Source organism: Octopus sinensis, linkage group LG9 (assembly GCF_006345805.1).
Source record: "Octopus sinensis linkage group LG9, ASM634580v1, whole genome shotgun sequence".
In the NCBI taxonomy this organism is placed as follows: Eukaryota; Metazoa; Mollusca; class Cephalopoda; order Octopoda; family Octopodidae; genus Octopus; species Octopus sinensis.
In genome coordinates, this window is record NC_043005.1 from 68,201,223 (window position 1) to 68,214,777 (window position 13,555).

The 13,555-nt window shown below is 37.8% G+C and overlaps 1 protein-coding gene across 3 annotated transcripts in view; it reads left to right on the top strand.

Annotated features, from left to right (window-relative positions):
• Positions 1-13,555, top strand: part of LOC115215682 (thiamine transporter 1-like) — a 59,764-nt gene that overhangs the window by 10,860 nt on the left and 35,349 nt on the right. Inside the window, exon 1 of one of the 3 annotated variants that reach the window (XM_029784954.2) lies at positions 9,722-10,014. The exons of 1 other annotated variant lie outside the window; for it this stretch is intronic. The gene's annotated coding sequence lies outside the window, so the exon portion shown is untranslated. Of the gene's footprint in view, positions 1-9,721; positions 10,015-10,210; positions 10,572-13,555 lie in introns of those variants that run through there. One more of the 3 variants, XM_036506028.1, reaches the window with a different exon arrangement.

A 13,555-nucleotide genomic window follows, 5' to 3' on the forward strand; every position in this document is an offset into this window, starting at 1 on the left:
ACCAGTTACACACTGGGGTCGATGTAATCGACTTAATCCGTTTGTTTGTCCTTGTGTGTCCTCTCTGTGTTTAGCCCCTTGTGGGTAGTAAAGAAATAGGCATTTCGTCTGCCGTTACGTTCTGAGTTCAAATTCCGCCGAAGTCGACTTTGCCTTTCGTCCTTTCGTGGCCGATTAAATAAGTACTAGTTACAAACTGGGGTCGATATAATCGACTTATTTCCTTTGTCTGTCCTTGTATGTCCCCTCTATGTTTAGCCCCCTGTGGGCAATACAAAGCGGGTGCATGAATGCAGGTGCTTTATGTAAGCTTCTTTGTTAAACGTGAGACCCGACAAAAACGGCTATGTTCACAGTTCGTTTCTTTTGTGGTATTCTTTTTTTTTAATAGCTTCTATTTCTTTTTTTCTTTTTCTGTGTTCCAAATAATGATTTTAAATAGTTCACAGAGACACGAATTTATAAGGGAGAGATAATTTTGACCGAACTGTTGCCGTTTTAAAGCATATCCACACTGGACCATTGTCCTGGGGCCTCACGTCCCTCACGGTTTTAGAGGCTCAATTCTGATTTATGTATACAGTAGCTTCCTGTTAATGAATACTGTAAGGTCCAGTGCATTGTACTACCCGGGGACCTCTAATGCTGGTAAGACATCCTTGCCGTTACCTATATTTACCTACAGGTAATAAAAGTAAAGACGACCACATTGAGATATGAAATTAGGTCTTAAAAGCAAATGTGAATTTATGTGCGTGTCTCCATGACGTCTTGGTTTTTAGAGCAGCCCACATTGTGAAGGGCAGAGGGATCCTACCACAACGAATCGTACCTATTAGAAATCAGGTTAACCCCAGGACAATTTCTTTGGTCCACCAACCACCAGTACAAAGCAGAATCACTCTGTAGCACTTTCAGTTCTTACCTCCAGCTAAAGGCAGACTAAGAAATATAATAATGAATGTAGAAGTAGAGAGAACAAATAAAATGAATATTGGCTTAAACTGTGAGAATGATAAACAATTTCGGAACTCCTTTAACTTTTATATGTGCATCAGCAACGAAACACTTTTCGTGTTGGCTTGGAATTAAATGTATCTGGGTAGTAATTTTATTACTGAGCAAACGAAATCAACAAAACAAGAAGTGATAATCTATTTCTTCATATTGAATCCATTCTCCAAGAAAAGTTGATTTTCCTTTTGTGTGAACTACCTAAATTTTTCTTTCAAGCGGATTTTAAAAGTTACATTAGAAATCGCGAACAATAAAAGTTACAATGTTTCCACTGAAATATCGATCGCTCAGAAAGTACACATTGATAGCAAGATAGGAAAATGGCAAAACAAGATGAGAAGAGAGGAGAGGAGAAAAGATATAATTAAAAAAAAAAACAACCCAAAATAGCGAAACCCCGTGGGTTCCAGCCAAAATGTGTGAAAATATCTTATGAAGTGTTGATACAAGAAACTTGGGTGAAGTTTTAGACTGGACACATCTGCTAAAAATCAACAGTACTAAGACTCCTGAGGATCAGCGAAGTTTTGCATCATAAATTTATTTGTTTAATAAAGAATTATTGATGCTATCTCTGGGCTTTATTTTTACGCTTTCTTCAATTTTATATCACTTTTGGCCAAAAGCCCAACAACACCCCGTGGGAACACACACACACTTTCCTCTCTCGCTCTCTCTCTGTATGTATATATATATATATAATATATATATATATATATATATATATATATATAGCGAGTGCGTGTGTTATGTAAGTGTGTGTGCCTGCATGTATGTAAGTAATGTAAGTATATACAGGGTGAGACATTTTTTATGCCATTTGTATGAATTTAGACCTTCATCAATTTTGACATAGTGCTGGTTATGGCAGACTTGAGAGACTGTATGGTGTTATGGAAGTATTGATTGACTTCTCTTTTGACTACGTTCCCTATTTAATACTCCACTGAATTGAGGTCTGGTGAGTCAGGAGGTCCCGTTTCTGGAAGGATATGATCACGGAGATTGGCACGCCTCCATGCTTGGGTTGTCCTAACCTTATGAGACAGTGTAGAATCTGGTTGAATGAAGAATGGTCTTCCGTTGCGTACTCTGTCTATCCAACGCTTCACAACTTTCCTCAACATCTCTGTGTAGACAAGGGCATTGACTCTCAAGCCCTGTGAAAAAAAGTGAGAGGGCATGAATCTCCCTCGTTGCTGACAACTCCCAGAACCATCACAGTTGTTGGGAACTTAGTATGCTTGACTGCTGGAACCTCCATCATTTGCCGTTGCTTTGATTCACCTTTTGAACCCGATCGAAGGTTTTTTTCATCGGAGAAGTATCAAATCATTCCAGCCTCTTGGTGTTATAATTTGTTTAGTAAGCACCTTGCACGGATCAAACGATTCTCTCTCGTTACATCAGACATAAACCTACCTCGCCGCATCACAATCGATTTGTGCTAGATGTTCTCATGCACAATTCGTATGATAATGAATTAATGTATTGTGAAACCTTGAGATCTTTTTAATAACTCTGATTGACTTTACTGAGGTTTTAGTTGATTATTTCTTTTTCTTGTTTACAAAGTTATGTGCTCTGATGGTATCATGACCCTGTACTTGTGTTTGGGGCTTAGCTATTGATGTTGGATCCTCATCAACAGTTTCCAGCTCCTTTCGAATTATGCTGTCGAAAGATAGAGTAACTTTCAGGAAGTGAGCTATCTTTGTAACACTATGCTGTGCTTTTAAGGCAACGATTAAAGCGCGCCTTTTTGTTAGCTGAGTGTGAATAAAAGGTAAAAAAAAAAAGAAGTTAGAAGAAATAGCGCCTGAAAGAGGTGTGCTCCCAAAACTGACGCATGCTGTGTGTGTGCGCGCATGTGTATACAGGTATATATATATATATATATATATATATATAAAGAGAGAGAGAAAGAGAAATAGATAGATAGATAGATAGATAAAGGGAATAATTATAAATCTGGCTATCGACTCATTGGAACATCAGCGTAATATTCCAAACTCAGAAAGGAGATCCATACGACTTCGATGGATATAAATGGAAGAATTGCACAACACCAAAGTAAGATCTAAGTAGGCTTAAAATAAGCCCCGCTGAGTGAATAATAAAAATTATAATTGAAATGCAGAAAGTATAAGTCAAATTGACATTACAATTGTTTTCGTAAACGGTCAATATTTTTTATTCCATATCTCTCATAATGGTATGTTATACAAGCCATAATATACGGAAATATGTAATAATTCTACAGACCATTTGCTTCCTTTGATGTCATGATTTGAAGATACCATCGACGACATAAATGTTTTGAGGTGAGTTCAATTGGGTGATACGCAATATTTATATAGACCGAACACTTATAACTTTTATTTGATATCTCCTGTAGGTTTTAAGAGAATGAATCTTAAAAGGTAAAGAAGAACGTCAAAATAAAACAGGTTGGAATTTATCTTATAGATCAAGGCATTAACCGTAGAACGAACCTCAGCCATACGGCGTCAGTAGCAGCCAGAGAAGATTTGTAAAGAAAGTACCGTAAATCCTCGAGTATAATCCGCATTTTTTCCCAAAATTTAAAGGTCAAAGTCCCTAGTGCGTACTATATACGCGGTTAAAAGTGAAAAATATTTTCTAAGCAATGTCCGAGTCTCTTATTTGCTGTCCGGCAATGTTTATTCAGACGCATTTTGTGATGTCGGGCATGAAACTACCTTAAGCTAAGCCTGAAAGCAATGAAGTCGTAAAAGAATCATCCATAACTTGCAGTAAGCAACATTTATTAAAATAAAAGTGTTCAGAACACAGAATAACATGTAACAAAAACAATTTGCAAACATATTTATATTCCCATATAACAGTTGAGAACATCACCATTATTGTATTACGCATACGCGGAAGTGTCTGTTCGACTAGGTGCTGCTGGCTTAATTACGCACGACTCAAGTTAGAGAAGGGGTGCGTATTATACACAAGGTTTAGGTTTTTCAGAGGTACAGCCCCCTAAAAATCAAGCAAGTGTATGAAATATATAATGTTGCCGAGAAGAGAAAAATGCGTGCGGTGTATGCACAACACACGTAAGAGTATATTCACCGGAACTGTTTATGACAAGACAAAGCTATGAAATATAAATTGTCTTGGACAGTTTCTTCGGCCAACGAACCGATTAGCCATGTAGGGTGAAGAAGAATGTGTTTGCAGAGTCCGTTTGGTAGTGAGTGGGGGAGGTGCTTGTGGTAGTGGAAGTGTTTGTGAGAGTGGAAGTGTCTGTGGCGTGATAGGTGTGTCTACGAGTAGTATAAGTGCTTCAGGAAAAGCTTTCTTCACTCTGTCAATAGAGATAGTCTCTTTTTTTTACCGTTAATGTCCACGGTAAACTGTTTAGGCGTGCTCTTAAGAACACGATAGGAACCTGAGTAAGGCGGTGTGAGTGGTCGTTTGACAGAATCATTTCGTATGAATACACGAACCCATGTGGAAATATCACATTGGGGTCACCAATTATAACGAAGATGGTTAATGGGGATTATGTGTGAATTTATATATATATGACAGCGTGTGTATCGTTGGCGATTTTTTTTCCTCCGTCTTCCCTTTCTTGGATCTTTCCTTTTCCTATGTTTCTGACGAAAAGCTCTGCTCGAAACGTTAAATCCTCCTTCTTTCTTTCCTTTCCCGAGCGTCCAATAACACTATACTTGTTCTACGTCCTCGCATTGTTGTGTTTTCTCTTTGTGCTTTCATCTTTGGATTTGCGATGAAACAAACTGGTAAGCGACGATTTATTCTTCGTTATAAAATACAATGATTGCCATACATAAAAAAAATAACATAACAGGTTACAATAGAGATGTGTGAGAGACTTCATGGTTGGGCTGGACTGTTGATCTTGTAGACAAAGTTGAGGTAATGTTGGTGGTGTGTAGAGGCGGCCGTTGGTTTGTTGGTCGTATGGTGTTCATACAGCAACGATGTAGGCAGGCGTCTTGTGGAGATGAAAGCGGAGACTGGCTGGGGTTAGATACATCTTTGTCAGAGACGAGTAGCGTGTGGCCAGTGGCGTGTGCCAAAGATGTAGAACAGTTGAGAACTGCATTCTTATAGAGAATAGTGGGCTCCCAAGAAAGATGAAAATTTTTCCGCCAAGAGAACACGTGATACATTTTAGCGCATCTAATTAGCTGACCATGTAATTTGGCGCAATTATTTTGGGGACAATTTGCGCCTAAAAGATAACCTATCAGAACAATGGTCTTTGTAGCTAAGTGTTTTCTGCTACGTCCAGACAACGACTATAAATAAGGCGGCGAGCTGGCAGAATCATTAGCACGCCGGGCGAAATGCTTAGCAGTATTTCGTCTGTCGTTACGTTCTGAGTTCAAATTCCGCCGAGGTGGACTTTGCCTTTCATCCTTTCGGGGTCGATAAATAAAGTACCAGTTACGCACTGGGGTCGATGTAATCGACTTAATCCGTTTGTCTGTCCTTGTTAGTTCCCTCTATGCTTAGCCCCTTGTAGGCAATAAAGAAATATATAAATCAAAGGTGAGAGATTAATTTGCTTTCTTCTATTTTGTCAATCCGTTCTGCTACATCATAAGTTCTCAAAGTAGACGCAACGCACTCCGGTGGGCGTTGAGACGGTCCAGGTGGGCACTGGTGTCTAATGGAGCGGTGGGGGTGGGGGCAGTAGAGAAAAAGGAGGCATTGGAAGGAAAGCAGTGAATTGGAGGATGCTGTGAATTTATTATAATATCATTATAGCATTGTAAACAAATTATATATTATGTTAAATATCAAATGATTCATAGTATATGTTACGATTTAGTTTGATTTGTAACGGTTGGTTCTTAGGAAGGCTGCAATGCTCTTGTTCGAGGGTCACCAAATGTAACGGTTTTAAAATGAATTTGTAAACAATAATATATGTTGGAGTCAGTGGTTGTAACGATCAAATGCTGTTGTTATAATTGCATGTTGTAGGATGTGTAAGATAAAAAATGAATGACGTTTTAAGGAAATGTTTATTTACCGTTACGTTACAAATACCTTGCCTCGACTGGCAGGTTATGATAAATCCAAAAGCATGCGAAAGTTAGATGCGGTAGAATGCTTGAGTTGGGTTCTCTTCATTGTTTAGTAGTAATTGCTGAGACAGATAGAATGATGTTGTGAGGGAACAGAATTAGAGCTAGAGAGAATTGCAGGGAGTTGTCTCACAGCTTGCTTTCTCCCTCTGACCAAGGTTGGTAAGCCAGACCTCGTTGAGTCGTCATGATGTGACGAACTGATGTTTGCTTGGGATGTGCTTGCTTATATTAAGATCCAGAAGGATAGATATATCATTGAGAACAATACATTTAGTTGGTGGTCTTGTTATCTCTATTCTAGCTTTTGGTGAAGTAGAAAGGGTTAGAAAGGGTCAAGTGGTGAAGACATTATTTCAGCCTAGCTAAAGGCATCTGGAAAATGTAAAACTGCTGTCAGAGAGAAACCATTGTTCCACCGTGGGAAAAGTTCTGTTGCAGTGTTGATTTAAATTTGGCTATGGTGGATGGAATCCACTTCATGCATGCATGATTCGCTACATATATATAAATTAGTAAAATATAGAATATCTATTTATACGTAACAATCGGGGTGGGGCGCTGAAGATATTATGAGGCCATGAGAGAGGCGGTGGACCAGGAAGTTTGAGAACCTCTGCGCTGCACAAATGTGCTAACTTGCATTTATTTGTTGTGACCTGCAAGTCACTTCCCGTTTGAGCAGTCGACTGAGCAGTTTTCTGTTTTGCTCACGTGTATATGTAAGTATTTATAAGCATATGCTTATTGCTATATAAATATTATTTTACTATTACACCCGTTTCATGAGTAAAAGTTTACCCGGAAGGTATATATTACGTACTTATATTTATCATTCTTTATATAGCACAGGAATCTGGCACAGCCCTCATTATCATTAGGTATCAAATCAAACCAGCTTCATCTGGTGACGGTTGATGAGGTTTGTTATTTAGGCGCAGGGTCTGCAGTTTTGAGGGGAATAATACCTGTAGCAGTTTTACTGTAAACTGCTTGACATAAATTACCGTGTAACATATTTAAACTACAGTGTCTGTAAACTATACGAGCAGCTAGGACTAAGTATGTAATCAGCCTCACACACTGAAGGTTATAAATATAATATAATATTATATATATATATATATATATTTATATATATATGTTCATACATACATACATACATAAATACATACATACAAACACACACACACACACACACACACACACACCACACACACACCACACACACACACACACATATATATATAGTTAATCCAAACAAGAAAACACAAAAAAACACAACTCGATGACGTGGAACAAATATAGTATTATTGGACGCTCAGGAAAGAAGGGAAGAAGGAGGGTTTAACGTTTCGAGCGGAGCTCTTCGTCGGAAACATTGGAGAAGGAAAGATCCAGAGAAGGGAAGATAGAGGAAAAAAAATCGCTAATATATATATATATACACCAGAATCCAGAAACATGTAGTTAGCAAGCAAATTCTTACCACATAGTCACACCTGCGCCTATATGCAGCCACATGTGCGCCTATGTACAGTCACATTTGCGTGTAGACATTTACGTCTGCGCTATATTTAGCCACGCCCGTGCCTATATATAGCCACGTCTGCACCTATCTATCTATCTATCTATCTATCTATCTATCTATCTATCTATCTATCTATCTATCTAGCTATCTATCTATCTATCTATCTATCTATCTATCTATCTATCTATCTATCTATCTATCTATCTATCTATCTATCTATCTATCTATCTGTCTGTCTGTCTGTCTATATCTGCACACACACACACACACACATATATATATATATAATTTTCAGAATAGTTGACAGTGATTAATGAATATATAATAGATTGGCAATGTTAACACTCTACATGTAAGTAACTTTAATATCTTATGCTTATCTTTCAAAGCTGAAACTTTTGTTCTAAGTGGCTATCTTTAGCAGGTCGGGAGACCGCGCAAAAAGGTTCGTGCGTGCTGTTCCTATGGGGACAAACAGTCTCTACTTGTGATATCAGGGGTGGACTCAGTGGGGGCCTGAGTATCACGTGCCCCTCCTCAAGAAAAGAAGTGAGCCCTTCTTAATAATGTTATTACACCACCAGCTGATTCTTCGGCAATTTCCGTAAAGAATTTTTATTTATTTACTTTTGTTTTCACGTCCTGTTGAAATCTATTTCTTTACTACCCACAAGGGGCTAAGCACAGAGAGGACAAACAAGGACAGACAAACGGATTAAGTCGATTATATCGACCCCAGTGCGTAACTGGTACTCATTTAATCGACCCCGAAAGGATGAAAGGCAAAGTCGACCTCGGAGGAATTTGAACTCAGAACGTAACGGCAGATGAAATACGGCTAAGCACTTCGCCCGGCGTGCTAACGTTTCTGCCAGCTCGCCACCCTGAAACCACACATGCCTTTGAAGTCCGCGAGGGAGGTGAAACGTGAAACCCCACGCTAGCACGCGCACCTGCTAACACATACACCACCACCACCACCACCACCCATCCACCCATCCATCCATCCATCCATCCATACATACATACATACATACATACATAAAGCTGGACACGGTCGCACTGAAATACATACATACAATCATTGTCTTTCCTATACCCGTACATATATAAATACATATACATACATCTTTTTTTTGTATGTACATATGAAGATTTACGCGTATATATCGTTGCGCGTATATATCGATTTGTGTGAGTGCGTATATACAATATGTATTTTTGTATATAGATATATGCATTTGTGTGAATGTATTTATGTTTGTATGTATGTGTATATATATATATATATATATATATGTGTGTGTGTGTGTGTGTGTGTGTGTGTGGTGTGTGTGGTGTGTGTGTGTGTGTGTGTTTGTGCATGTGTATGCATGTATGTGTATGTACCCTTTGTACCAGTTAGCGGCTGGGGTCCGTTTCTCACTCAGCAGCATTTTTTTTTTTTTGCTTTTCAATATACTGAAAATTGTTTACGTTTTTACGATTATATTTGTGTGCGTGTGTGTGAGAGATAGAGAGACGGGGGAGAAAGAGAGAGAAAGAAAGAAAAGAGAGAGAGAGAGAGAGAGAGAGAGAGAGAGTGTGTGTGTGTGCGAGCGTGCTATCGTCGGTTTCATTTTGCCCCACCATCACAGACTTCCAAGGCAAATGTCGTTTTCAACACAATATAAAAACAGTAAATAAATAAATAAAAATTCTTTACGGAAATTGCCAAACAATCAGCTGAAGATTTTGACATTTGTGCGACTTATATCGAAGTATTGCGTATATAAGTTGTAAATATAAGCCTATATAAGCGTAAAACACTGTGAAAACTTTAACAATCTTTTATGTTATTCAGTGCTGAAGTCGAAGAGGTCTCAGTAAATATTTACACCGTCACAGATTCTTCTGCTTCTGTGAAATGTAAACAAAACATTCGAAAGGGGAAGTAACTCTATGTACTAAACCATTGCGTCTAACAAAATATATTTACGAAGTCACATTCATCTTCACTTTAATTCAAATTAAATCATTATTATACTTTCAGTTTACATTACCAAGAATGTTTTTTTTTAAATTTACATTAAAATAAGGACCGATCGTATTTCTTCTTATAGGGTTACATATTCGTCGTTTCATTCTTCAACTATCGTCCCTCTGATGGTGACATATAATTTTATATAATCTTAAATCTGAGTTGATTGTATCTATATCAGTACATGACATGCATTATTTTATAAATCGTGGAATAGTGAAAAGCAGAGCTGACCCCGGCAGGATTTGACCCCAGAACGTAAAGGGCCATAACTGAGCACTACAAGAAATTTTGTCCGACGCTCTACCTATTCTGTTAATCCAATGTTATTCTTTCCTTATCTCACAGTAAGTAACATTCTTATAAAATCGTACGTGTGTATCATGTACTCTTTAAAAAGTGCCATTGTTTATTTAAAAATAAAATGCGTTAAGATGTTGATGTGTGTATATTTTTCTATATCAAATACGCATCCATATATTTGTGAGGACGGAGGACGGATGTAACCTTTATGTAGCAGTCGATGCAAGGTTCCCTACCTTGAAACACGAACACATGCTATAAGGTCAAGTTAACTCGGAGCAGACCTGATTAAAGGCATTCCAGTTGTAAACATTTCGTCTATTTTAGGCATTGTGTTGTCACGACTACATCGTCTGATACATCGTTCCGTTTTCTAAAGACACTGGGGGGGTAACTTTTGAGGGAGGTTTAACTAATTTAGCTGTTAACTATAACAAGTCGCGCGATAACACTTGTAAAACAATAGAATCCGAGCATAAGATCTATGTTCTGCATCGGCACGGAGTAAAACAAATAATTCAGATAGTGGGATATAATGAGAAAGAAGTGAAGCTTAACGTTTTCAACAGGCACCTGCGCTGAAATGTTCTTCTTCCTCAAGGTATAACATTTATTCTACTGCGTACACTTTTGTGTGACTGGCGATCGAATCTGGCTGTCGGAACACTTAGTTTATCCTAACACTTTCATGCAAACAAACATCATAGTAGCTTTGTACAATTTCTATGTAGCGATGCTAACGTATTGAGGTTTTATGAATGACTACTTCATAATTATATTTTGTTTTTTTTCGTTTCCTGAAATTAACCAGCTACATATATCTCTGTATAGATCGATGCAGGATGGGAATCCTCTCTAAACTAGTTTGATATCAGTTTGGTCGTGTGTGCCCGGTTCGTGAAGATGATGCGAGGGCATGCCATCATAAGCAGCCTATAATTTAATACCCAAGTCTGAGCCTAAACCAGATGTTACTTATTCTTGCCAGCTAGGCAGTGTAAATTAATCTCACTAGTTATACTACGAAATTCCTTTGTGTACAACATACGAGCAAAATATTTAGTATTCCTCTCTTACCATCAACGGTGGCAAACCAATCGATGACTTGTTGGAACTGTTACTATTAAAGATTTTAGTTAGTAAATTATGATTTCAAACAATTGTAAATAAGTTTTGTTTTCTTTTATATATATATATATATATATATATAAAAAGTTTCTGGTGAAAATACTGGGAAATTACCAAATGTGTCGAAAACTGTCATTTCTTTGGATGTGTATTAAATTTCGTAGATTGTAAGTCAGAGAGAGAGAGAGAGAGAGAGAGAGAGAGAGAGAGAGAGAGAGAGAGAGAGAGAGAGCTAGCGCTTCATAGTTCTCCAGTTTTTAATTATTTTTTGATTTTTTTCCCCCAGAATCGTGTTTGACAAACTTACACATACCTTTAAAGAATAATAATCTGAGATGTTTAAACATAAGTCTGGTAAAAATAAAGTTTAAGAAAATGAAAATTCACAGAAAAAGTGGGCAGAGCAAAATATCCCCCCCTCCACGAATCTTTTATTTATTTATTTATTTATATATTTATTATAAAATCGTAATCTAAGATACTTAAAATATACATATCGAAAAAAAAAAGAAGAAAAAAAGCTTTTGATGCTCCTTGATAATTTTAGACTCTATTCTATAGGAACACCCCTATTCTATTATTTTGATGCATTACAACTTAAGAATTATCTATCTCTAGCATTCTTTCATAAGCTACAACTTAGTTTGGAGAGGATTTGAGCAAAAATGGTCTGGAACAGAAATTTGAACAAAAAGTTTCTGTTTGACTCAGTTACAAATTCTAGTTTGTTTTTTTTAATATAGAATTTCCATTTCCATTCAGTTCTGAATTTTATTGATAAATTTTTTTTCATTCTAAATTTCAAATTTTCATACCAAATTTCAAAATTCAAAAACATTTTAATTTTATCAATTTAAAAGAAAAGAAATAAACATCAATTAAAATTTTATACATTTTATCTTCAATAACATCATCCAACGATACATCAATCACTGGTAGTTAACGCGAGAGTTAACTGACAGTTATAGCTAAAAGTAAACTATATTTCATTATAGACTGGGACTGTTACATACTTTTGTTGCTGCGCCCCAGGCACTAGCATAAACTAAAACAGAGCAGGTAGAAAGAGGTGGTACCCTTTACCCTTCATGGTGGCATTCTGGTGGGGAAGTTTCTATATAAATATGCATATATATATATATATATATATATATATATACTCTTTTACTCTTTTACTTGTTTCAGTCATTTGACTGCGGCCATGCTGGAGTACGGCCTTTAGTCGAGCAAATCTACCCCAGCACTTATTCTTTTTAAGCCTAGTACCTATTCTATCAGTGCCTTTCACCGAACCCATAGTTACAGGTACGTAAACACGGTTGTCAAGTGATGTTGCGGGAACAAGTACAAACACACAAACACACACACACATGCACACACACACATATATATATATACACATATTCGACGGGCTTCTTTCAGTTTCCATCTACCAAATCCACTCACAAGGCTTTGGTCAGCCTGTGGCTATAGTAGAAGACACTTGCCCAAGGTGCCATGCAGTGGGACTGAACCCGGAACTTTGTGGTTGGTAAGCAAGCTACTTACCACACATCCACTCCTGCGCTTATATATCTATATATCATCATCATCATTTAACGTCCATTTTCGATGCTGGCATGAGTCGGATGGTTTGACTGGAGCTGGCTAGCTGAAGAGCTGCCTGGGCTTCATGTCTATTTTGGCATGCTTTCAATGGCTCTTTTCCTTTCTTAATGATAATTAGTTACAGAGTACTTTTATTATATTTTACCTTTTACTTGTTTCAGTCATTAGACTGTGGCCATGCTGGGGCACCACCTTGAAGAACTTTTAATCGTATGAATCGACCCCTGTGCTTATCTTTTTGCTAAGCCTCGTAATTATTCTATTATCTCCTTTTGCTGGACTGTTAAGTTACGGGGGTATAAACACACCAACACCATACATCAAGTGGTACTGGATGACAAACACACACACAAAGAGACACACATACACACACGCATATATCACAGGCTTCTTTCATTTTCTTTCTACCATATTCACTCACAAAGCTTTGGTCAGACTGAGGTTATAGTAGAAGACACGCGCCCATGGTGTCATGTTGTGGGACTGAACCCAGAACCATGTGGTTGGGAACCAAGCCTCATAACAAACAGTCATACCTGCCCCTATATTAGTGGCACATAAAAAACATTCTAGCAAGGTCATTGCCAGTGCCACTGGACTGGCTCCTGTGCAGGTGACACATAAAAGCACCATTTAATCATGGCCATTGCCAGTACTGCCTGACTGGCCCTCGTGCCAGTGGTACGTAAAAGCACCCACTACACTCTTGGAGTGGTTGGCGTTAGGAAAGGATTAAACTGTAGAAACTCTGCCAGATCAAGATTGGAGTCTGGTGCAGCCATCTGCTTTGCCAGTCCTCAGTCATATTGTCCAACCTATGCTAGCATGGAAAGTGGATATTAAACGATG